At 41.6% G+C, this 23,154-nt stretch overlaps 1 protein-coding gene across 2 annotated transcripts in view; it reads left to right on the forward strand.

Moving 5' to 3' along the window:
- EFNA5 (ephrin A5) overlaps nucleotides 1-23,154 on the forward strand; it is a 627,805-nt gene that overhangs the window by 446,139 nt on the left and 158,512 nt on the right. The gene's annotated exons all lie outside the window — the stretch shown is intronic.

Raw genomic sequence — 23,154 nt, forward strand, 5'->3', positions numbered from 1 at the left:
TCCTGTAGAGTTTGTACCCTGGTATGGCCACATCCCATTTGTTGTCGTCAGTCCACCACGTTTCTGTGACTCCTATTATATCCAGGTCCTTTGTACTGGCTATGACTTCTAGTTCTCCCATTTTGGCTCTTAGGCTCCTAGCATTAGTGTATAGGCAATTTAAGTCCTGGTTTTTTGCCTTCTCCGCTGGTTTTCCTCGTGGTTTGGCGCCCCTGCCAACCTCCTCATTGGTTGCCAGCCCCGGAGCTTTGTTGTGTTCATCCCCATCCTGCGGTGTGTCTATGTTGTCCTCAGCCTGCTCCCCCATGTTTGGATGACCCTCTGGCTCCTGTTGCTCTCTCTTAATTCTGCTTGCTAGGTTCGTTTGTGCATTGGCTCCCTGCATTGCGTCCTTGTGTCCTTTTCCCAAAAGTTCCCTCTCAGTCCCGAGCCCTCTTTTACAAATTTCTGGTTCAGTATCCTTGTTTGATACTTTGGTCCGATGTGTCGAGGTCAGGTCGACTGTCGGCTTTCCCCTTCTCCTCAGTTTAAAGCTAAGTCTATGCTGCTCTGGACGTTGCGTGCCAGCAACCTCGTCCCAGCCGTGCTCAGGTGCAGTCCGTCCCTCCTGTAGAGCTTGTTCTTCCCCAAAAAAGTTGTCCAGTTCCGTACAAAGTGGAAACCCTCCTCTTCGCACCATCTCCTCAGCCAACCGTTTACTGCTTGCAGCTCGGTCTGTCTCTTAGCATCTGCCCTCGGTACTGGCAGGATCTCCGAGAAGGCTATCCTCCTTGTCCTCAGCTTCAGTTTCCTCCCCAGGATCCTGAACTGCTCAGTTAGTGTAGTCCTGTTGTAGCTCCTCCTGCTGATGTCGTTGGTTCCAATGTGGATTATCACCGCTGTCTCCTCTGTTTCAGCTCCGTCCAGGATTCTCTCTATTCTGTCAATGACGTCCTTCGTTCTCGCCCCCGGGAGACATGTCACTAGTCGGTCCTCTCTCCCTCCTGCTATGTGACTGTCCACTTCTCTCAGGATTGAGTCTCCCACTACAATTGCAGACTTTCCATTCCTTGGTTGTCTCTCTGGTCTCAGGTCCGTGTCGCGATCCGTTAGAATTTCCTCTGGGTTCGGTTGGGTCACTATCTCCTCTGTCTGTCCAGCTCCTCCGCAAGGTCCTACTCTCATGGCGTCTGGTGGATTCTGTCCAATTGTTGGTTCCATTCCGATGTGCTGTTTGTCCTGAGCCGCCACCATCCTGCAGGCCTCCTCGATGAATTTCTCGAGCTCTCTTACTTGCTCCGTGACGTGACTCTCTCCGGTGGTATCCTCCGTTGTCCAGCATGGTTCCTCTAAGGTGCACAGTCCTTCCAGCTCCTGGACCCTGGCCTGCAGTCTCCCGACCTCCTTCCTCAGGCTATCCAGTTCCTGACATCGACCGCATATGTACGCCTGCCTCCCGGAGGGGAGGTAGTCATACATATGACACTCGATGCAGTACACTGGGTAGCTCCGCTGGGTTCCTGCAGCCTCCATTTCTTTTTCCCTGCTCCTTTGGTTCCTCGGTGTGTATGAGTGGTGTCTGGCGTGCAGCTAGCTGAAAGGGTAGAGAGAGAAGAGAGTAATGAGAGAGAAAAAAGATTTTTGCTGCTGCTGCTGTCTGGGCTCCTTCTCAAGGCTCCTTCGCCGTGCGCCGAACGGCTGGGCGCCGTTGGCTCCCTTCTTCTTATAGGGGGAGCCCGGGCCCGATGTAACCTCTGACGCGGGTGGGGGTGGGCGGAGCTAACTCTCGCCGCAACCCCGGTCTAACAGCCTGCTCTGGCTGTTTCCTCCTGCCTTCCCCTCTGCCTCTCCGCTCCTGAAAGAGAAGAAAACAAAAACAAAAACGCTGCCGAGGTTTACCTCGTGTCCTGGCTCCCTTCTTCTTATAGGGGGAGCCCGGGCCCGATGTAACCTCTGACGCGGGTGGGGGTGGGCGGAGCTAACTCTGTAAGGTTATGTCTCTGTAAGGTTATGTCTCTGTAAGGTTTAGGAATCTGATCCATCGAATTCCTGAGTGAATTTTTTATGAGTCAGTGTTGGTTCTTGACAAAATTAATTTATAATGCAAAAAAGTTTGACCATGTTTCCCCTCTCTTGAAAGATGCGCATTGGTTACCTATCGGCCACAGGATCATGTTTAAAATATTGTTTCTTATCTTTAAGACATTAGCATCTAATGAACCACAGTTCATTTCCAAATCACTGATTCCTTATAAACCAAAACGCTCCCTGCGATCATCTGAACAAAATCTCCTCTCAGTACCGTCATTAAAGATTATTGGGACCAGAAGATCAGATATTTTTACAGTTATGGGCCCTCAATGGTGGAATACTCTGCCTCAGTATATTCGATCTGAACAAGATATTGTAAAATTTAAAATACTGTTAAAGACCCATTTATTTAAAGATGCCTATGATTTTTAATATTAGTTTTTTTCAACTAATTTAAAATTTATTTCTTACATGGTGCTTTGGTTTTATAATTCCCTTCCTTTTGTTTTTTCCTTTTTTAACTATTCCCAAATATTGTAACTTTTATCCCTATTCCTCACACTCATGTATGTATTGTTTTAAATTTGAAATTTGAATTTATTTTGTAAGTTTCTTCTATCTAAATTATAATATGTACATCGCCTAGAATTTGTAATAGGCGATTCATCAAAAATTAAATAAACTTGAAACTTGAATTTAGGACTGTAAGCTCCTAGAATGCCTTAACTTGGACTCATTGATAACCGCTTGAAGTGATTCCATTTCATACAGTATCATTGTGCTGTTTCAGCTCTGTTGATATAGTATAAAAGATACAGAGCTAGGTGTAGTATATGTTTAACTGCATTAACTTATGCCAGCATGCAATGATACACTCTAATTATTCCAGGTCCCAGTTTATACAGTGGGATCTATTTATTAATAATATGCAATAACACACTTGAGAAAATCTAGTCTAGACTTTTATGCCATAAAACTATTAACTGGAAAAAGAAGACTAAATTCATAAGAACATAAGAATAGCCTTGTTGGATCAGACCAATGGTCTATCTAGCCCAGTATCCCGTCTTCACGGAGGCCAATCCAGGTCACAAGTACTTGGCAAAAACCCAAATAGTTATACACAACTATACAAAGTAGGGTAAATATAGTCAATTACTGATATTCAATTCATTAAAATGCTATACCAAGAATACCGTAACACACAATCAATAAATTAAATATTTAATTCATTTCTTTAATTCAATTCATATCCTAAAAACTAACAAAATTTATTTCATCTACATTTAAAATCCACAGTCCTAAAAACTAACAGATTACTACTCAAGGAGATATTGGGACTTTAATTGACTCATCATCAAGTTAAGTGAGCTTCATTGGACCTGAATGGCTTCAAAATTTAACATAATTAAGGGCTCCTTTAATAAAGCCACGCTAGCGAGGTTAGCACACACAACTTTTAATCACGCGCTAACCCCTGCGCTGGCCAAAAACTACCATCTGTTCAAGGCAGGCATTAGCGGCTAGTGCGGCCGGCGGTTAAACGCGTGCTATTACGCACGTTATACCACTAGCGTAGCTTGATAAAAGGAGCTCTAAGAACCTTGAAGATTGATTGATGGACTCTACTTTAAAGCTTTAGATAGTACCTGTATCTTTCCCCAACCTATGATTTTGTTATTAGTAGCACTTTGCACTTTGTATTGCATGTTATTGTAGATTTTAAATGTAGATGAAATAAATTTTGTTAGTTTTTAGGCTATGAATTGAATTAAAGAAATCAATAAATTAAATATTTAATTCATTTTATGTTATGATATTCTTGGTATAGCAAAAACCCAAATAGTAGCAACATTCCATGCTAACGATCCAGGGCAAGCAGTGGCTTCTCCCATGTCTGTCTCAACAGCAGACTATGGACTTTTCCTCCAGGAACTTGTCCAAACCTTTTTTTAAAACCAGCTACATTAACCTCTGGCAACACATCCTCTGGCAACACTTTCCAGAGTGAAAAAATATTTCCTCCTACTGGTTTAAAAAGTATTAATCTGTAACTTCGAGTGTCCCCTGTTGTCCTGTTTCACATGGAAGTAAATTAAAGCCATTCTAAAACATTGAGGGTGTGTATCTAAACACAGACCAGGGTATATTGGACAATTTTTATTAAAAGATGTGTGGTAGGAAGTGACTTCAGAAGGAGAGCCAACTGCTTTTGGGTAGTCCTATTTGGTCTTGAGCCATATTTAGAGTCCATGCTCACATAACTGCTGGTTCCTTCTCGACTCCACCCTGGGTATAACTCTCCTGCCCACTTAAACCACACTGAATATCAATCTTTGTTACTAAGGCTTCTACTGCAGGTTGATTGAAATTCTTCATCTAAGAACATAAGAACATAAGAATTGCCGCTGCTGGGTCAGACCAGTGGTCCATCATGTCCAGCAGTCCGCTCCCGCCTCAGCCCCTAGGTCAAAGACCAGCACCCTAACCGAGACCAGCCCTACCTACGTTTTGCAGGAACTCGTCTAACTTTGTCTTAAATCCCTAGAGGGTATTTTCCCCTACAATAGCCTTCAGAAGAGTGTTCCAGTTTTTCACCACTCTCTGGGTGAAGAAAAACTTCCTTACGTTCGTACAAAATCTATCCCCTTTTAACTTTAGAGAGTGCCCTCTCGTTCTCCCTACCTTGGAGAGGGTGAACAACCTGTCTTTATCTACTAAGTCTATTCCCTTCATTATCTTGAAGTTTCGATCATGTCCCCTCTCAGTCTCCTCTTTTCAAGGGAGAAGAGGCCGAGTTTCTCTAATCTCTCACTGTACGGCAACTCCTCCAGCCCCTCAACCATTTTAGTCGCTCTTCTCTGGACCCTTTCGAGTAGTACTGTGTCCTTCTTCAAGTACGGCGACCAGTGCTGGACGCAGTATTCCAGGTGAGGGCGTACCATGGCCCGGTACAGCGGCATGATAACCTTCTCCGATCTGTTTGTGATCCCCTTCTTAATCATTCCAAGCATTCTGTTTGTCCTTTTCACCGCTGCCGTACATTGCGCGGACGGCTTCATCGACCTGTCGACCAGTACTCCCAAGTCTCTTTCCAAGGATGTCTCTCCGAGTACTGCACCAGACATCCTGTATTCGTGTACAAGATTTTTGTTACCAACATGCATCATCTTACACTTATCCACGTTAAATCTCATTTGCCATGTCGCGGTCCATTTCTCAAGCGTGTTTATGTCCTGTTGCAGGTCTTTGCAGTCCTCCTGCATCTTCACTACTCTGAATAACTTCGTATCATCTTCTTTTTGCAGATCATTTATTAACAAAATATCTGCCACTGGATCTAGATTTTATTCTTATGGGCCAGGATTTCCCCAGATGGCTTTTCAAAACCCGGCATTTTGTCTCCTCAAATTGCGTCGGACAGGGAGGAAATCCACACATGTGCGGACTTCCTCCTTGCCCAACAAGAGCAGGCAGCGGGGGTGGGGGGGAGGGATTAGGGCATTACAGGGCAGGACTGGGTGGGCTGGCGGTGGGTCTAAGGGTCCAGATCAACCCCACCTGCAGTAAATAATGTGTTACTTTCAGTTCACAGGCACAAATGAAATTAACTCTTTAGAGGTAACTGTATTCAGCCACCTAGATTTGGAAGTATTCTAATAATAATAATTTATTTTTGTATTCCGCTATACCAAAAAAGGTTCAAAGCAGTTCATAATAAAAAATGAATACATACAGTGTGAATAAAATAACGTTAAATTAAACAGTCAAATAATTACTATAAATGTAAGATACATCAGTTGGGAAGCCTAAAAAAGTAAAATAGGAAGACAATTAAGATGCTCGAACATATATATATATATATATATATATATATATATAAATATGCATGTAAAAGAGTGGTTTCTGGCCTTGAAATATTCATTAAATAAGCACCAGTTTTTGATAGGGTGTATTTTACAGGTGGGCATTCATATGGATAGAATTTGCCAAAGCATGGTCAGGGCACAGAGTTATGTGCATAGACTATAAGCTGCTATAATCTATTTGCTTGATTTCACAATCTGGGCACGAGCATTTACACCAGCTCTGGTATAAGTGCTTTTCACCTAAAATATAGGTCTGTATTTGAGTTGTTTACGCTAATATTCTATAAACAAAATAGGTGTGTTCTTTCAAGCTAAAAAAAAATAGGGATGACTGTCATTATTTGAAATGAATGTCTTAATGCGCACTTTTTAGGAAAGAATGCACACTACGGGGTTAATTCTCTCTAAATTGCCTAAAGTTTAGGCACCAGGATGATTGAAGCATGCTAAGTGAGAATTCTATAATGGCCATTGTGTGTATAACAGCCATTACAGAATACAGGCACAAGTCTGCGTTTATGCGTCTTAACTTTTCACAAGCACATTTACTAACAGTGACTGGCATAAATGCTTGTGCTTAACTGCAAGCAGTTAGGCATATAAATGCAGGTATTATATAACTTGCAGTGATATATAATAAATCAAATCAAATCAAAATAAAATCAAATGTAACGTACCTGACACGCTCCTGACCATTCATGCCTCTTCCAGGCCCACACCCTCTTGGAGCTGAAATTTGACCATTATAGACACTATTTCCTCTGATCTGAGCAGGAGTCTTCCATCTGCAGTCCTGATGGTAAGGGTCACTGTTTCATTATCACATTTTCAGTAGTGAGGGACAGGAAAGCTCTGTAGGATCCAGCTTGTAATTGAACACCTCTCCCCCCTCCCCTCCACTGGCAGCAGTTGGAGGACTCCTGCTTAGCTTAGAAGAAACATTGCTTATAGAATACCAACTAAGGTAAGTTATATGCATAACTGCCAAAGAGTTGCAATTAGCACCAATAAATACAATTATAGCTAATAACTGATTGAAGCCAATTATCTGGTAATTAATTTGAGGTATTTTTATTTATATACCACTTATATCCTAAGTGGTTTACATTCAGGTACTTTATCATATTTCCTTATCTGTCCTGGCAGGCTCAAACTCTATCTAGTGTACCTGGGGCAATGAGGGATTAAGTGACTTGCCCAGGGTCACAAGGAGTAGTGAGGGATTTGAACCCACGGCCTCAAGGTGCTGAGGCTGTAGCTCTAACTCCTGCACCACACACACCTGTACAACTCAGCCTTATTCTATAAGTTGCACATGCAAATTTCCACACTGATCAGAAATTTAGGCACATAACTTGGTAGAATTAGAGTATGTGCACATATCTTAGAGTGTGTACTGTTTGTACATGCGTCTGCAATAGTTTGCACTTGCATGATGGTTCGCATATGCACACACTATGAGGAAAGAATTTGCACTATTAACGACATTCATTTCAAAACAAAAATACTAAATAAATGTTTCTGGTTGCTGGTAACAAAGGTAACATTTGAAGACACTTGTCTTAGCTTGAATGTTAGTGTGATAATGGAAAATATGTTATTGGTTTCTATCTCCCCCTCCATATTTAACATTGTGACCAATGTTGACTTTAAATACTAATTGCGGCATTTGCATTTGTACCCAATATTCTGCATTGGGCTATACTCAGATACCAGTGCTGAATATCCAGTGATCAGGCAGCCATCAGAAGTTATTCAGTATCACCAATGTTTACATCACTGCATGAATTAGGCATCTGTTTTGCTATCCTAACATCCATTATTTGGGTAACAGAACTGAATATCTGCAATATCACCCCCAACCCCCCACCCCCAAACCACCCTGATACTATCCAGATGATGGTGGAGTAGACATGATTTTTAGCAGCAGTATCTAGATCAGGGGCATCAAACATTGGCCCTCACCAAATCAGGTTTTCAGGGTTTTCCAAATGAATATGCATGAGATCTGTTTGCTTACAACGGAAGCAGTGCATGCAAATAGATTTCATGCAAATTCATTGAGGAAATTCTGAAAACCTGATTGGATTGCAGCCCTCGAAGAATGACATTGGACAACCCTGATCTAGATAATGATGTGACCTGATGATCTGACGAGCCCCTAAAATGTCAGATTGGCTCACAACTGTCAGTCTAGGATGTCAAATGTAATATTTTGTGTTTACAATGTGTTTTTGGCTAATCTTTTTATGTGTGCTGAGAAGTCCTAGGTTCAGGCCTCAGAGGAGCAGCGGGAAGTAGGATTAATGACAATGATAGCCAAGAGTGGTTGCATAAAAGGTATCTTTTATAGGAATGGGCTTAATATTATAAATATATATAATTAGATTTGGAGCTGCTTCGGTGTGTGAATAGGAAACACATTGCTTTCCCAGAGCAAAGAGAGCACATGGTGTACCTGAATGAAAATGTGTGTGTCTGGTACTGAATAGTGGGTGTATAAGTATGAAAAGGAGAAAGAGAAGAGGCAGAGAGATGAGCAAGAGAGTCCAGCAAAAGGGAGGGGGGCATCAAGAGAGGCCTTTATAGGCTGGAATCTTGTTCTAAAAATAACATCTATTGTTGTTAAGTTCATATTTTTCAGCATCTTTCTCTGCCATAATTTAGTATTTGCTTGAGACAATGGTTCTTAATTGACAAGATTTCCTTAAGCATCTGTCTTTAGCACATCTGTTGAAACACCAGGGTTGTGGTGGATACTCCCAGCACTCTGACAAGGGTTCTTTGTTAATCTCAAGTATGGTATTTTAGAAGTCATTTAGTGGCATTCTAATGTCTTTTCTGAGACTGAATGGCAAGGAGCCTTTTGTCTATCTGACCTAACATTCTGGAGTCAGATTGTTCAATATAATACTCAGAGTCCTTTGCTGACACTCTGGTTAGGGGAACAGAAATGCTGACAGACATTTAATGATGTAAGGCTGACAAATGCCACTTAAAATCATGGGCTGGCCATGGGTATGCAGCATTTGTCTGGGTAGGAGCTTCTCCTACCTGGACCAGTACTGCTGGATCACCAGACCTCTTTTCTGTGAAAGATAGGCCAGTTCACTCTGTATCTATCAGAATTTCTCCCCTTTCAAATTATAATTAATGTGTCATGACCAAGAAATCACTTGATCTAATCCAGAGGAAATTGGTTGTAGGAAACTCCCCCAAATGATTAGCCAACTAGGATGGGTCACTGGATTTGTTTGCAAAATCTCAAGCAGAATGCTTAGGATCCATGTATCACCAACCATTCTCAATTTCCAGACCTAATAGTTGTAGGTTCTTCTGTGATGAAGTCCAGACCAGTTGGCTTAAAGCAGGATGCATTCCTGACTGGATCATATACTGCATAGTACTTGGCTAGGAAGATCGACCGAGCAAAGGGCATGGAAGTGATCTTAAAATTATAAACATACTGCTCTTTGAATTCACTATCAACACACCAGGGTGGGCTCACATGGAAAATGCAGAATAATCAGTGTTAACCTCAGTGATATCAAGAGCTAAGCAAATTACACGAATAACATGTTTTCTCTCAACTATCTGAAAATCTTGAAAGATAAGAAACATTAACATGTGGGCCAGGACCTTCTCTTACATCTCCTGTCTGGCTCATGTTCAGACCTGTCAGTTTAGGCCCAGTGTTGATAATTTATGTCCCAGAATCTTTTTATCATCCCGTTAGTATCTTCTCTGTGTTACTTGGCAGAGAAGCTACATTGCTTTCAAATTCTTTTAAAAGCAGAACAAGTTTTTTTTTTCTTACATTTTCACGAATGGTTGCTGATAATAAAGCAAAAAAGAAACATTGGCTATGCCTAATTTATAAATCTAAGTAAGTTGCATATAGTGAGTGTTATTACATATAAGTTGCATATACAGTGTGTTATTTTTTGTTGTGTGGGAATTTTTTCTGAAGCGTTATGTGGATATGAATATAAATGTTTCCAGTGGTTATAGCCCATCAGAGCATTAATATCATGCATGGACTTTTCCAATGGTTGGGTTTGATCTGCAGACCACGTCTAAATATAAAATATAATATAGCATCTACAGAAGGCAGATAAATTAAAAACCCATGTGCATATCTTACAAGTGACTGTGATTCTTTCAGTTGCCTTAAAAGGAGAAATATGTAGATTTTCTCTCTGGTTGGCTCAGTCTTGAGTAGGGTTTGCAGAATTGATCATCTTCATTATGCTTCTTAGTTCCAGAGTACTTCGAGTAGAGATTGTAAATCACACTTAGCTGTATTCAGTGCAAGTATACTACTCTTTTTTTCATCACAGGAAAAGAGAGATGGCTTGTTTCATTTTAATCACATCAGAGAAAGAAACAGCTACGCTACAAGGTGGATTTCATGGGGCTCGTCACCACATATGCACACAAATTGGTAAATTAGGAATTGGAACAGATGCCTTCAGAGAATGGCTTTCGGAATTTAGTGCCCCTAGTCTGTTACATTGTTTAGAAGCACACTGTTCATTTAATATGTATTAAAGCAAGATGCATGCCCAAAAACAGAGCCTGTGGAATAGCTTTCAGCAGAGCTGAGATTAAAAGACTGAAGGGATCAGTTTTACAGGAAGGAGGTACATGTATTTTATTGAAAAGCGGGTAAGATGCAAGCATAAATTTCTGACTTATAGTTGACTAAAATATACAGTACTTTACATTTATTTAAAGAACAAATTCTAACTCAATGATCTTGTACAAGAGAGGCAACTTTAGGGTGGTGGCTGATGATGTCATCATGAATATGAGATCTGCACCATTTTATTGTGTCTCTTGGATTTCAGAGAGAAAGAGAGAGAAAAAGAGAAGCTTGTGTAGGAAGGTATAGACTTCAGAAGGGGGGGGGGGAAGGATGAAAATTATCAGACTCGGAGAAAGCAAAGAGCACACACAGGGTTCATGTACAGAGAGGCTAGGGACTGACTGAGTTTGTGTGTCACAGAAAAGTCAGACTCTGATGCAGAGCAGACAGACTCCAGGGGGAGATACTTGATAGAAAATAAACTGAAAAGAGCACCGCCAGAGCTATTGCCCCTTTACTCTTCTCCTGGTACCTTGGGATCTTCTTGCCAATACTGGTGCTACTTACCCCTTTTCCATTCCTTGGGGTTTTCATTCGACTGTTTGCACTGTGTTGACCTTCTCACAGTGGCTTAGTCTTTATGCGTTGCCTCTGTTACAGATGCCTGCCAGCAAGCTTAAAAAAGTATATTTGGACTTAACAGAGGTTCACACCTTTTCAGCATTAGCTCAATATGAGTTGTGCTCATCATTATTTTAAAATCTGGATTGTTTAATATTTCAGAAATGTGTCGTTGAAGGGAAAGGGTGCTGGGAAGAGTTTGACATCTGATGTAGGACTTTGAATTGGTTACAATGGAGGAAGTTAATATCCACCTTGGAAGAATGAAAGGGAGATAATGTCTTTTGGGACCCATGGTGTGCTGGATTAATTTAAGCAATTTTGTGAAGAATTGTTGGTGGTGTTGATATACTTACATGAATTGATAAACAAGTCTTTGACTTTGGAACTTAGAGATATTCCTGAGCAGTTGAGATGTTGGGTGTTGTGCCAAATTTTAAAGAACGTAAGGCATGTGGCTAATCAGAATTTTGAGAGAGGGGGAGTTACCGATGTGGGCTTATCAATAAGTCAGGTTATTTTACCACAAGTCAAGCTGTTTTAGAACAGGGTCCCAGCCATCGAACCCCCCCCCCTCCACCCCAGCCCGTCCTCAACCAAATGTTCATACTGGACGCAGGTCGTGCAAGCCTTAATTTCTTCAATGTATACCCATTATTTTCTGATTAGAGATCCTCTGTGTTCATCCCACACTTGTTTGTCACCATTTTCTTCTCCACCACCTCCCTCAGGAGCGTATTCCACGCATCAACTAACCTCTCCGTAAAGAAAAATTTCCTAACATGACTCTTGAATCTGCCACCCCTCAACCACAATGACTTGTGGCCAAATAACCCAGCTTAATGGTAACCCACGTTGATAACTTTCTACTTCTGCGGCTAAGCTATTAGATCAGATTGTTAATGGTCAGCTTGCAACTTTTTGGGAAGAGCGTGATAAATTTGAGTACCAGTCGAGGTTTAGAAGAGATCGAATTCTGAATAGGGAGAATTCTTTTGCAGCATTTGATTTACAAGTTTACAAGTTTATTACCAATTTGATATACCGCTTAGGCAGGCTTCAAGGTGGTTATACATAGGTAAAATAACAGGGGAAACGTGGAATTAATACAAAATCAAAACAAACAACAGATAAAGATTTGATAGACAGTGTGCTTATTTATTTATTTATTTATTTTTGTACAAGTATCTTTATTATTTTAACTATAGATAAATGCAACCATATCACTTGCTAACAGTCAAGCAAATAAGAGATTTCAGCACTTGCATTGTCATATTGTCTTATCACAGTCATATTCCAGTATAAATAAACATCTAAAAATAGCATTATTCTTCCAGTTATTTGATTATCCTTAGAGCAACTAACAGAAATTTAGCAAAAAATCTGATTTAGTCAGCTCAGAATTGCTGTATAGTGATTTCCGTCTCACCATCTTAAGAGAGAGTCTCATTTACACTCAAATCGCAGTATTGTTTTTCCAAACTGATTCCCAAAATACTAGTAGATCAGACATTTATATATCATATGAGGGAGGGTGGCCACAGTTTGATGAATGTGCAATGTAAAACATTGGGAGGGCCATTTTTTATATGATGTCTAAATTTGAGTTTGGACATTTTGTAGAAGACCTACAAAAATTCACTAGCGAACATGACCATTTTCAAAACTGCAAAACATCTGTGTTTGTTTTTTGTTTTTTTTCCAAAAATGGCCATTTTTTTCAGATGTGTACCTGTCTTTTTGAAATGTTTTCAAAGAAAACTTTTCTTAAAGATAATCAAACAAAACAAGCCACTGGGATGTAGGAAGGGCCGGCATTTTTAGTAGACTGGCCACACAGATATCCCAGTAGGGCAATGGGGCACCTCAGGGGGCACTGCCGTAAACTGTACATAAAAGGTCCCAGATAACACACCTCACCATAACTCCCTTATATTGTATGGTGAGTCCTCCAAAACCCAACAAATACCTATTGTATCCAACTGTATACCACACTAGTAGCTCTTATGCCTGCAGATGTCACCTATCTGCTGGTACAGTAGATTTTGGGTAGGTTTTGGGGGGGCTCACACTTTTTACCAAAAGTGTACTAGTTAGAGTGGGATATGGGCCTGGGTCCCCTTATTTGCAGTCCACTGCACTGACCACCAGGTGACCAGAGACCTGCTTGCTGCTCCACTAGGACTGCCCAGAACATCTGAAGCTGGCATGCAGGCAGATATGTACTGTTTCATTTATATCAGGGGTCTCAAAGTCCCTCATTGAGGGCCGCAATCCAGTCGGGTTTTCAGGATTTCCCCAATGAATATGCATGAGATCTATGTGCATGCACTGCTTTCAATGCACATTCATTGGGGAAATCCTGAAAACCCGACTGGATTGCGGCCCTCAAGGAGGGACTTTGAGATCCCTGATTTATACCTTTTGGGGTGGAGGTGGGGTCATGCTTACATCCTTCTATTGATCTTCTGGTCAGTTAGGGCACCTTTTTATCCCTTATCAATTGTTAAAACAGGTCTACCCCCAAACATCCATATTGTGCCCTGGACGTATTCTAAAATGTTCGATTATGGCAGAAAAACATCCAAGTCATAAACCTGCCCTAGTCCCACCCACACCACGCCTCTAACACATACCCTTGCAATTTAGATGAACTATGGATGAACAGCATGGATATCCATCTAAAAAAATAGGTTTTGAAAATAGCCCTTTTAGATCACATTTTGGGCATTTTTCTTTTCTTTTTTTTTTTAATGAGTTTCTGAGTGTTAAAGATGTGATTTTGGAAACTAGTTCCTTTCTGGTGGGAGTGAATTCAATAATTTCAGCCCTGAGAAGAATGTCAATATGTGTGTCTCAGGGTTCCCCATCTTCTCACTGTTTATGTGCAACTAATTTAGAAGGGGGTTATAAATGTATTTGAAATTATTTATCTTTACACATGCAGGGAGGGTGGGGGGTTGGGGGGTTGGGAGGAAATATTGATAATGATATTTTAGGTAACTTGGTTTCATATTATATTATTTACTTGGTTCTTATGTTATTACTATATGCAAAATAATATAATTATTGAATGATAGTTCTGTTATCTATATAGATATTAGTGTTATGATTGAATGCAATAATATACTGTTCTTTTATTTATATAACACTTTTCTTGTTTAAAAATCAATAAAGAATTATAAAAAAAAAAAGAAAGAAATTAAGAGTCACATTTATTCAGATGATGATCAGATTGAGGGGTGGGAGGGAACTGGGGCAATTCGGAATGCTTTCAGGACATGTCCCAGTTGCAGAATAGTCATGTGACACCTAATGTGGATAAATCTGAGGTAATGAAGGTGAAAATATTGGGTTCACTGGGCTATGACCCACCACTTATACTAGATGAGGTCACATGTTGATGTCAAGAAAAAGTTAGAATTTGGGGGTGGAGCTTTTCAGTGCATTTGGGTTGGAGAATCTCGTGCCAAAGATGGTTCAGACAGATAGCCTATTTGTAACGAGATTAATTACAGGATTGAAACTTCATCTAACATTAACCCTCTCTTTTACAAAGGTACGCTAAGTTTTTTAGCGCATGCTAAACACACGCTAAATGCTAACGCGTGCATGTTATCCTATGGGCATGTTAGAGGTTAGCACACGTGTTGATTTAGCGCACGCTAAAACGCTTAGCGCGCCTTTGTAAAAGAGGGCCTAAATGCATTGATTTTGGGGGTAACATTGGCTTTAGTCACTTCCCATTTAGAGTTTTCTAATGTATTAACCAGGTAGTTTGACTAAAACGATTCAGTTGATCCAAAATGCTGTAGCCAGGATTGTGCTAGTAAAGGCTAGGAGGTGCATGCTGGGTCTGTGGTTGTTGCATGGTCTGGATATGTTTGTGAAAATAAGAGTCAGATTCTGGTTTTTGGGGCATTACAGGAGGGTGGGCTGAGGTAAGAATATAAGAATAGCCTTACTGGGTCAAACCAATGGTCCATCAAGGTGTAGCAATATTCCATGCTACCAATACAGGGCAAGCAGTGACTTCCCCCATGTCTTTCTCAATAACAGACGATGGACTTTTCCTCCAGGAACTTGTCCAAACCTTTCTTAAAACCAGCTACGCTATCAGCTCTAACCACATCCTCTGGCAACGCGTTCCAGAGCTTAACTATTCTCTGAGTGAAAAATTTTTTCCTCCTATTGGTTTTAAAAGTATTTCTGTGCAATTTCCATCAGGTGCCCCCTAGTCTTTGACAAATATGCTATGATAGTATACACCAAGATGATGATCATGTTTCAGTCGAGGAGGATTACTAGAGATTCTGATAGAACAGGAAATGTTTGTGGGTACTTGTTGACATCTGAAGGGTTAAATTAGATTATGATAAAATTTCAAAATAGTGTTAGAACTGGCATTTCCGGAAGATGGGATAGATTAATGACAGGTAGTAGGTTGGGAGATCTGTGAGAGATCTAGATCAGGAAGGGATTTTCCATGAGAGAATGCAGTGAGTAGGGTTTTGTGGTTTTAAAAAAATTGATTTTTACTGTAGTTTAGTTTTTATTGTGTGGTTTTAGATATGTAATTTTGTAAACTGTATTGATGAAACATTTACCCCACCCCTTTTTACAAAACCACGTTAGAGGTTTTTAGCGATGGCCAGTGCGCAGAATACTCTCCACTGCTCCAACGCTCATAGGAACTCTGACTGTCAGAGCAGTGCGGAACATTCAGCGCACTGGCAGGCACTAAAAACCTTACACGGTTTTGTAAAAAGGGGAAGTTATTATTTCTGTTGCACTGGGCAAGTATTTGTAAATAAATATAATAAAACTTTGGTTTGCGAGCATAATTCATTCCAGAAACATGCTTGTAATCCAAAGCACTCATATATCAAAGTGAATTTCACATAGGAAATAATGGAAACTCAGACGATTCGTTCCACAACCCAAAAACATTAATACAGAATACTATACGTACTTGTATTGTAAAGCCTCACTTGTTTAGAACAGCCACTACACTCCTGCAGTGTCAGAGAGAGAACCACCATCAGCTCAGGTATGATGATATGATGCGTGTATACTGTATGTACTTGCATTGCAAGACATTGCTTGTATATCAAGTTAAAATTTAATCTAATCTAATCTAATCTAAATCTTGGGTTTATATACCGCATCATCTCCAACTGGTGGAGCTCGACACGGTTTACATGTTTAGGAAGCAGCGGAACTCCAGTGGGTTTATAAAAGTAAGTAAGAGAGAGGTTAAGTGTGATAATAATGGGGAGGGGACGGGTTACGTTTTGGAGAAGAGCCAAGTCTTCAGAAGCTTACGGAATGGTAGAAGGGGGCTCAAGTTGCGGAGAGGGGAAGGGAGACTGTTCCAGAGCTGAGCGATTCTGAAGTGGAGGGAGGACCCGAGTTTACTGACGAGGGAGATACCCTTTGAGGAGGGGAAGGATAGTTTTAATTTTTGCGTGGATCTGGTGGAGAGTGGATTTGAGGAATTCCAGGATAGAGGAATAAGAGGTGGAAGGATGCCGTGGAGCATCTTGAAGGTTAAGCAGGCACATTTAAAATGGACCCTGGAGATGACAGGAAGCCAGTGCAGCTTGGACAGGAGTGGAGAGGCATGGTCAAATTTGTTTTTTGAGAAGATAAGTTTGGCCGCGGTGTTCTGGATTAGTTGGAGTCTATGGAGGCTTTTCTTTGTTAAGCTAAGGTAGATGGAATTGCAATAGTCCAATCTGGAGAGGATGATGGACTGTACGAGCACGGCAAAGTGTTTTTGGTGGAAGCAGGACCTCACTTTCCTCAGCATGTGAAGGCTGTGAAAGCATGTTTTTATCAGGGAGTTGAGGTGGTCGTTGAAGGATAGCGAGGAATCTATGGTGATGCCCAGAACTTTGCTAGAGAACTCTAGTTGTAGAGAGGTGCCTGTGGGCAGTGGGATGGAGGTGGGTAAATGATCAAGTTTGGGGCCAAGCCAGAGTAGTTTGGTTTTGGATTCATTTAGTTTCATTTGTACAGCAAGAGCCCAGGATTGAAGTTTGGTTATGCATGAAGAGATGTTTGCTGCGAGATTGGTGAGGTTTGCGTCGGTCTCGAGGAGGATCAGGATATCGTCAGCGTAAGTGTAGAGAATTTTGCTTGTCTTGCAAAACACTTGCAAACCAAGTTACTTGCAATCCAAGGTTTTACTGTACATTTGTTTAGGGGGTTTGTTTTATATTGTTTCTTATTGAGTTATATTATAATATAATGTGTTTATGCACGGTTGACTCTAATTATGTAAACTGCTTAGTGATCTTTTGAAAATCAGTATATTCAATATGAGAAAAGTAACATTTGTGCAGGATTAATACAAGAGCAGGATTAACCTTTTGATGGGCACAGTGAAGTTGTTGTTGTTGCTCGTGGCATACGGGGGAAATGAAGGGGAGGGGGCGTGTGTGCAGCGGGGGAAGGGGGGTGAAGACGCTCCACCGCCCTGGACACCTCTCATCCTCGCTCCTCCACTGAATACATACTTTAAGGGGAAGTTCTATATCATGGCACCTCCATTTAGGTGCCTCAGTGCCGCACAGTCTTGCCCTGATTCTATAAAAGACGTTTAAGGTTAGAAACATAGAAATATGACGGCAAATAAAGACCAAGGACTCCTTTTACAAAGGTGCGTAGGGGCCTTAACACGAGGAATAGCGCGCGCTAGCCACTACCGCCTCCTTTTAAGCAGGTGGTAATTTTTCATCTAGCATGCGCTAATCCGGTGTGTGCGCTAAAAACGCTAGCGCACCTTTGTAAAGGGAGTCCCAAATGTCCCATCTAGTCTGTCCATCCACAGCATCCACTATCTCCTCCTTTCCCTAAGAGATCCCACGTGCCTGTCACGCGCTTGTTTGAATTTGGAAACAGTCTTTGTCTCCACCACCTAGCCAATCTAGGCGTCTAATTTATTTAAAAAGCTTAATCTGCGCTGATAACAAGCAATTAGCACTTTATAATTGGCTTAAATTAAAATCAATTTGGTGATTGGCATTAGGGGCAGATCATAGGTGTGTTTTGCGTGTAGGTGTCTAACATGGACTTAGGCACTGGTGTATAGACCAAGAAAACCCTGGCATGAATAATGCGTGATGAAATATCCGACGCTCTAACCCCCGTAGCGCACATTGAAAAAAGGAGCCCTAAGTGTAGCTTTTCTGTGGACCACTCATGGCCAGTTATAGAATTGCCTTTATAGAGTACATTCACACATTTGCACCTGCCTCAGAGCAGATTTCAGTTCCCGGTTGCTCCCAGCTGTCAGATTTTACATTCACTTCCTCTCGCTTCTCATTCCTCCTACCATCTCCTCATCCAGTCGCTCGCTGTTATTTCCGCCCCCTCCATTCCTAGTGGCCTTCTTTCTCAGTTCCTCATATCAAGCCTCTCTTTTATTCCCTCTGCCTCCTATGCTCTCTCTCTTTTCTAAGGTGTCCAATAAAAGGCCATATAATGAGTTACATCAGAGAGATAGATTTTTCATAATAGGTTTTCAAAAATAAGTGCTAGGTGACTGCGGATCATGGTCAACATAGACAGCAATATTGAATCTGTGCTAAGTGGAAATTCATCTGACCATTCTATCTTGCTACAGGTTATGTGCTGGGGACACCACGCATCTCCCCCCATCAGTTTCTTTATCTGTGTCTATGGCAACTGAATGCCTGTTTCCCTTGTGCAGCTGCAGCAGAAGACCCTAAAGCACTTCTCTTCACTGTGAAGCTCTTAGCAGATTTGAGCCACATGCTAGTCTCATGATTTCAAGGTTTGGAAATACAGCTTTAGACCAATGGCAAAAGTCAGAAACAGCCTGGTAGATTTCTCTGCTGAGGTCTCTTGTTCCTCTGTGACAGAAATTCAGAACCAGATATTGGTTCCTTTTGTGGAGCATAGAAGTGAGACAGAACATGCTTCTGCTTCTTCACTCGCCACCTTCAGATGTCCTTGAACTCACTGGAACACAACCACCAATTGCTAACACAAAAAGTATAAGAAAAAACACATCCTGCTTCAGTTAGTGACTGGTTCAAGTCAGTGTAGGATTACCAAATGTCCTGGAAAACCCGGACATGTCCTCTTTTTTGAGGACTTTCCGGGTGCCTGGCCGTTTTTTTTTTTTTTTAATGGGGGATACTGTCCGAGTTTGGTCAGCTCTTCTGACTCTCCCACCTACCTCCTCCTTGGGCCCTGCCAATATAATTGAACCTTTAGGCTGCTAGCAACAGCAACAAGGTAAGCCTGCTGCCATTGGCCTGCCCCAGAAGCTGCCTCTCTGCAAGTCCCACCTATACAGGAACAGGCAATTGCTGCAGAGAGGCAGCTTCCAGGGAAGGCCGGTGGCATAGCAAGCTTACCTTGTTGCTGTTACAGAATACCTGAAGATTCAACTTCAGTGGCTGGGTCCGGGGAGGAGGTGGGGGCGGGGAATCTGGAGCTACAAAGGTTGTGAGGGGAAGCAGTATCAGAGGGAGGGGGCTGGAGAAACAGCATGGATGGAGAGAGGGAGAAAAAAAGCATGGAGTAGGTAGTGCTGGATGGGAGGGGAAGAACAGAAACAGAAGAGGAAGTTGGAAGGAGAGAGAGGGGCACCTGCAGGGAGAGGAGGATTGGGGGTAGAAGGAGAGAGAGAGAGAGAGAAGCACCCATGGGGAGGATGGTTGGAGGAAGGGAGGAAGAGAGCGAGAGAAGCATTAAAAGGGTACAGAGTATGAATGAGGTTGTGAGTAGAGTATGGGCAGGGCTGTGGGTGGGCGGGGTCATGTGTCCTCTTTTTTTTTTTTTTCCACAAATTTGGTAGCTCTAGCTCAGTGTTCATCCCAAAAAATACAGCTGAGCTCAATTCCATTGATGTATAATGGCTCTCCGAAGTCCACCTAGCTACTGTAATCATTTTGGACTTTTCCTTCAGGATCTTGTCCAAACCTCTTTTGAATCCTGCTGTGTTAGTCACCTCGAACACATTCTCTAGCAAAAGATTCTATGCTTAATTATGTACAGCATGGTGGGGGGGGGGGGAAGGGCTTTCTACAATTTGTTTTCAACCTGCTGGTAATTAGTTTCATGGAGTATTGGTTTTGTGTCATTTTGACAAGTTAAACAACTGTTTCTTATTTGACTATTCCACCCCACTCATGATCTTATTTCGATATAAAAAAAAAAATCACTTATCTCGAGAGCAGCACCAGCTTTCCAGGGCCATCCTATGGTTTTCAGCAGCACTAGCTGGATACTACCATTGGGAATTATTATAGACCGCCTTAACATCTAGATATACAAGGATGGAGTGTAACATTATCTGTTTAACTTAGGATAGAAAATATATTGTCAAGTTATCTTTATAGTTATCTGGATAATGACAATGAACCATTATTCGGAAAATTTGGACTGATAATATTTTTAAATGCTTTGGCTGCTCTTAGAAAAAAAATGCTAACTACAAATTTTAAATATTGACTCATTCTATCATATCCTCTCTGTTGCCTTTATTCCAAGATGAACAGCCCTATCCTGTTTCACCTTTCTTGATAGGGAAAGTATTCCATCCCCTTTTTTTTTTTTGCCATACTCTGAACCTTTTCTTGTTTCACTCCATCTTTTCTGATATGGGGGAGACCACAACTGCAAGTCAATTTTTGCATTGGCCGCTTCCCGTAACTTTTCCAAAGCATGCAAGTCCTTGCCCAGCGGGTTTAGGCTCCGGCAATACAGTCTGACGCTTCATCTGGCGATACAGCCTGGCACTCACTCTCCTGCAGATTCGCTGCACCAGGAGCATCGCAACAGGAGAAAGTGTGGTCGTAGTACCAAAGGTGTGGTCGTACCAGGGACCTATATAGAGACATTTATAATGACAATCTCAGTTTTGTTCTCTATCCTAACATCTTATTTGCTTTTTTTTTGGGGGGGGGGGGGGGATGGGGTTAGCAACTGTATTTCCACAATGACTCCAAGTTAGTCAGAACCCTTTATGTTGTATCTATAGTTGAGTTTACTTTTCCCATAATGCATCATTTTACACTTGTTCCTTCTCTTCCCTCCCAAACCAGGGATATGTAACAAAAATAGCATTGAGTGAATTTTACAGGGAGGTAACTAGTAGAGGGGTGTTACTTGTTTATTGCTTTGTCCAAAGTCTAACTACAATTTAATACACTTTTGGCCAGCACTGCCATGCAGAGTCTGGGTTTGATTTCTGGGTCAGGTCTTCTTCTTCCTGGTTCCACTAGGGATACTGTGAGACAGATCCACAGTCATCATTCACTGTTAATTCCTAGTGGCTGGATTTAGAACCCCTAATTCTGGGGCTCCAGAAGGAGCTTTGATAGGATACAACCAATCCAGGACTGCCACAAGAATAAGGGGCTGTGCGTTGTGAAAGGGTATGTGGGGCAAAATCCTTTGATATCTTTTTTAAGGTGCAATCTCCAGAACTGGACACAGTATTCTATGTGAGGTCTCACCACAGTCTTATACAGGGGCATCAATATTTCCATAGAAACAGAAAAATGAAGGCAGATAAATACCAAATGGCCTATGTAGTCTGCCTAACCATGCCCTCTCCTCTCCCTTAGAGATCTAGCGTATTAGCCTCAAGCTTTCTTGAATTTAGATATACTTTTTTGTCTCTATCATCTCCACCAGAAGACCATTCCAAGCATTTAACTCTCATTCTATGAAAAATTACTTTCTGAAGTTGCTTCCCTTTCACCATTATCTTACACCTACTCATTCCAGAGTTTCCTTTCAATTGAAAGAGACTCGTCTCATGCTCATGTATGCATGTAGGTACTTAAACATTTTTATCATATCTACCCTCTTCTGCCTTTCCTCCAAAGTATACATATTGAGATCTTTAAGTCTGTGAATGAAGTCATGGGTCTAACTGAGCTGAAAGTCCAAAATGAGTAGAAAGAACCATCTTCTAGACCCTCCCCTAGCTTGTGAAAATATCAGACGGAAAGATTTTCAAAACTTCTTGAATGCAGGGCAAAGTGAGTTAGCTAGCTTTATTTGGAAGGAAAAAGATCTGATCTTGGGATGGGGATAGGGAAGAATGGTTAGGGAATGCTGAAAAGCTGCCGCTAAGAAATACAAATACAGTCAAACCTCAGTTTACAAGCGCACCGGTTTGCGAGTGTTTTGCAAGACGAGCAAAACATTCACAAAATCGGCACCTCGGAGACCGAGCTTGACTCGATTTATTAGCACCTCTCCCGCAATCCGGCGTCCCGTCCCCCCGCGATCCGGCATCCCCCCCGCTCACGTTGCCCCCCCTGCCGTGATTTGGCATCCCCCACGCACCCACCCACCCAAACATGTTGGCTTAGCCCCATATGGCACCGGCACCAACGCAGAGGACATGCCGGTGCCAGTGCCCGAAGATCTGCTGTCTTCCTTTTGCTGGGCCTTGAGCATCTGCGCATGCTCAAGGCCTTCTAGTCTCACTCTCTCCGATCTCGTAAACCAAGGTTCCACTGTAGATTTTATTTTTGGTGGGGGAATAGCTGTATGTATTGGGAAGTCTGCTAACCAACACCTGTGTATTTCATTCTTTGCTCAATAGCACAAAAATATACTTTGTTCCAGAAGTAATTAGTTTCATGACTCCTAGTCACTCGTGATTAAGGCTTACTTGGTAATTCAGTTTCCCAGCTCTCCTTTCACTCAAGGCAGTGATCCCCCCTCTTCGCTGGTTTGTGTTGCCTTTGATTGCCAAAGCACCTGTCGGTTGCTTAAATCTGAGCAAACATTTACGAGAGTAAATTATTTTTATGCCTAATTGATTCCAGGTTTAATAAAACGGAACTGAATTTATATCACATGACAACAAAAAATGATTATCCTTTGGAGTAATATGGTATCTCCATGAGGAGATAGTAATCCCTTGCTTTTATTTTGGTTTCTGTTCAGATTAAAGGATAAGGGATAGGGACTTGTATACTGCCTTTTTGTAGTTACCTAACTACATTCAAAGTGGTTTACTTACAGGCGCTTCAAGAATTTTCCCTAGCTGCCCTGGTGGGGGTCACA

Source organism: Geotrypetes seraphini, chromosome 1, assembly GCF_902459505.1.
Source record: "Geotrypetes seraphini chromosome 1, aGeoSer1.1, whole genome shotgun sequence".
NCBI classification, from domain to species: Eukaryota; Metazoa; Chordata; class Amphibia; order Gymnophiona; family Dermophiidae; genus Geotrypetes; species Geotrypetes seraphini.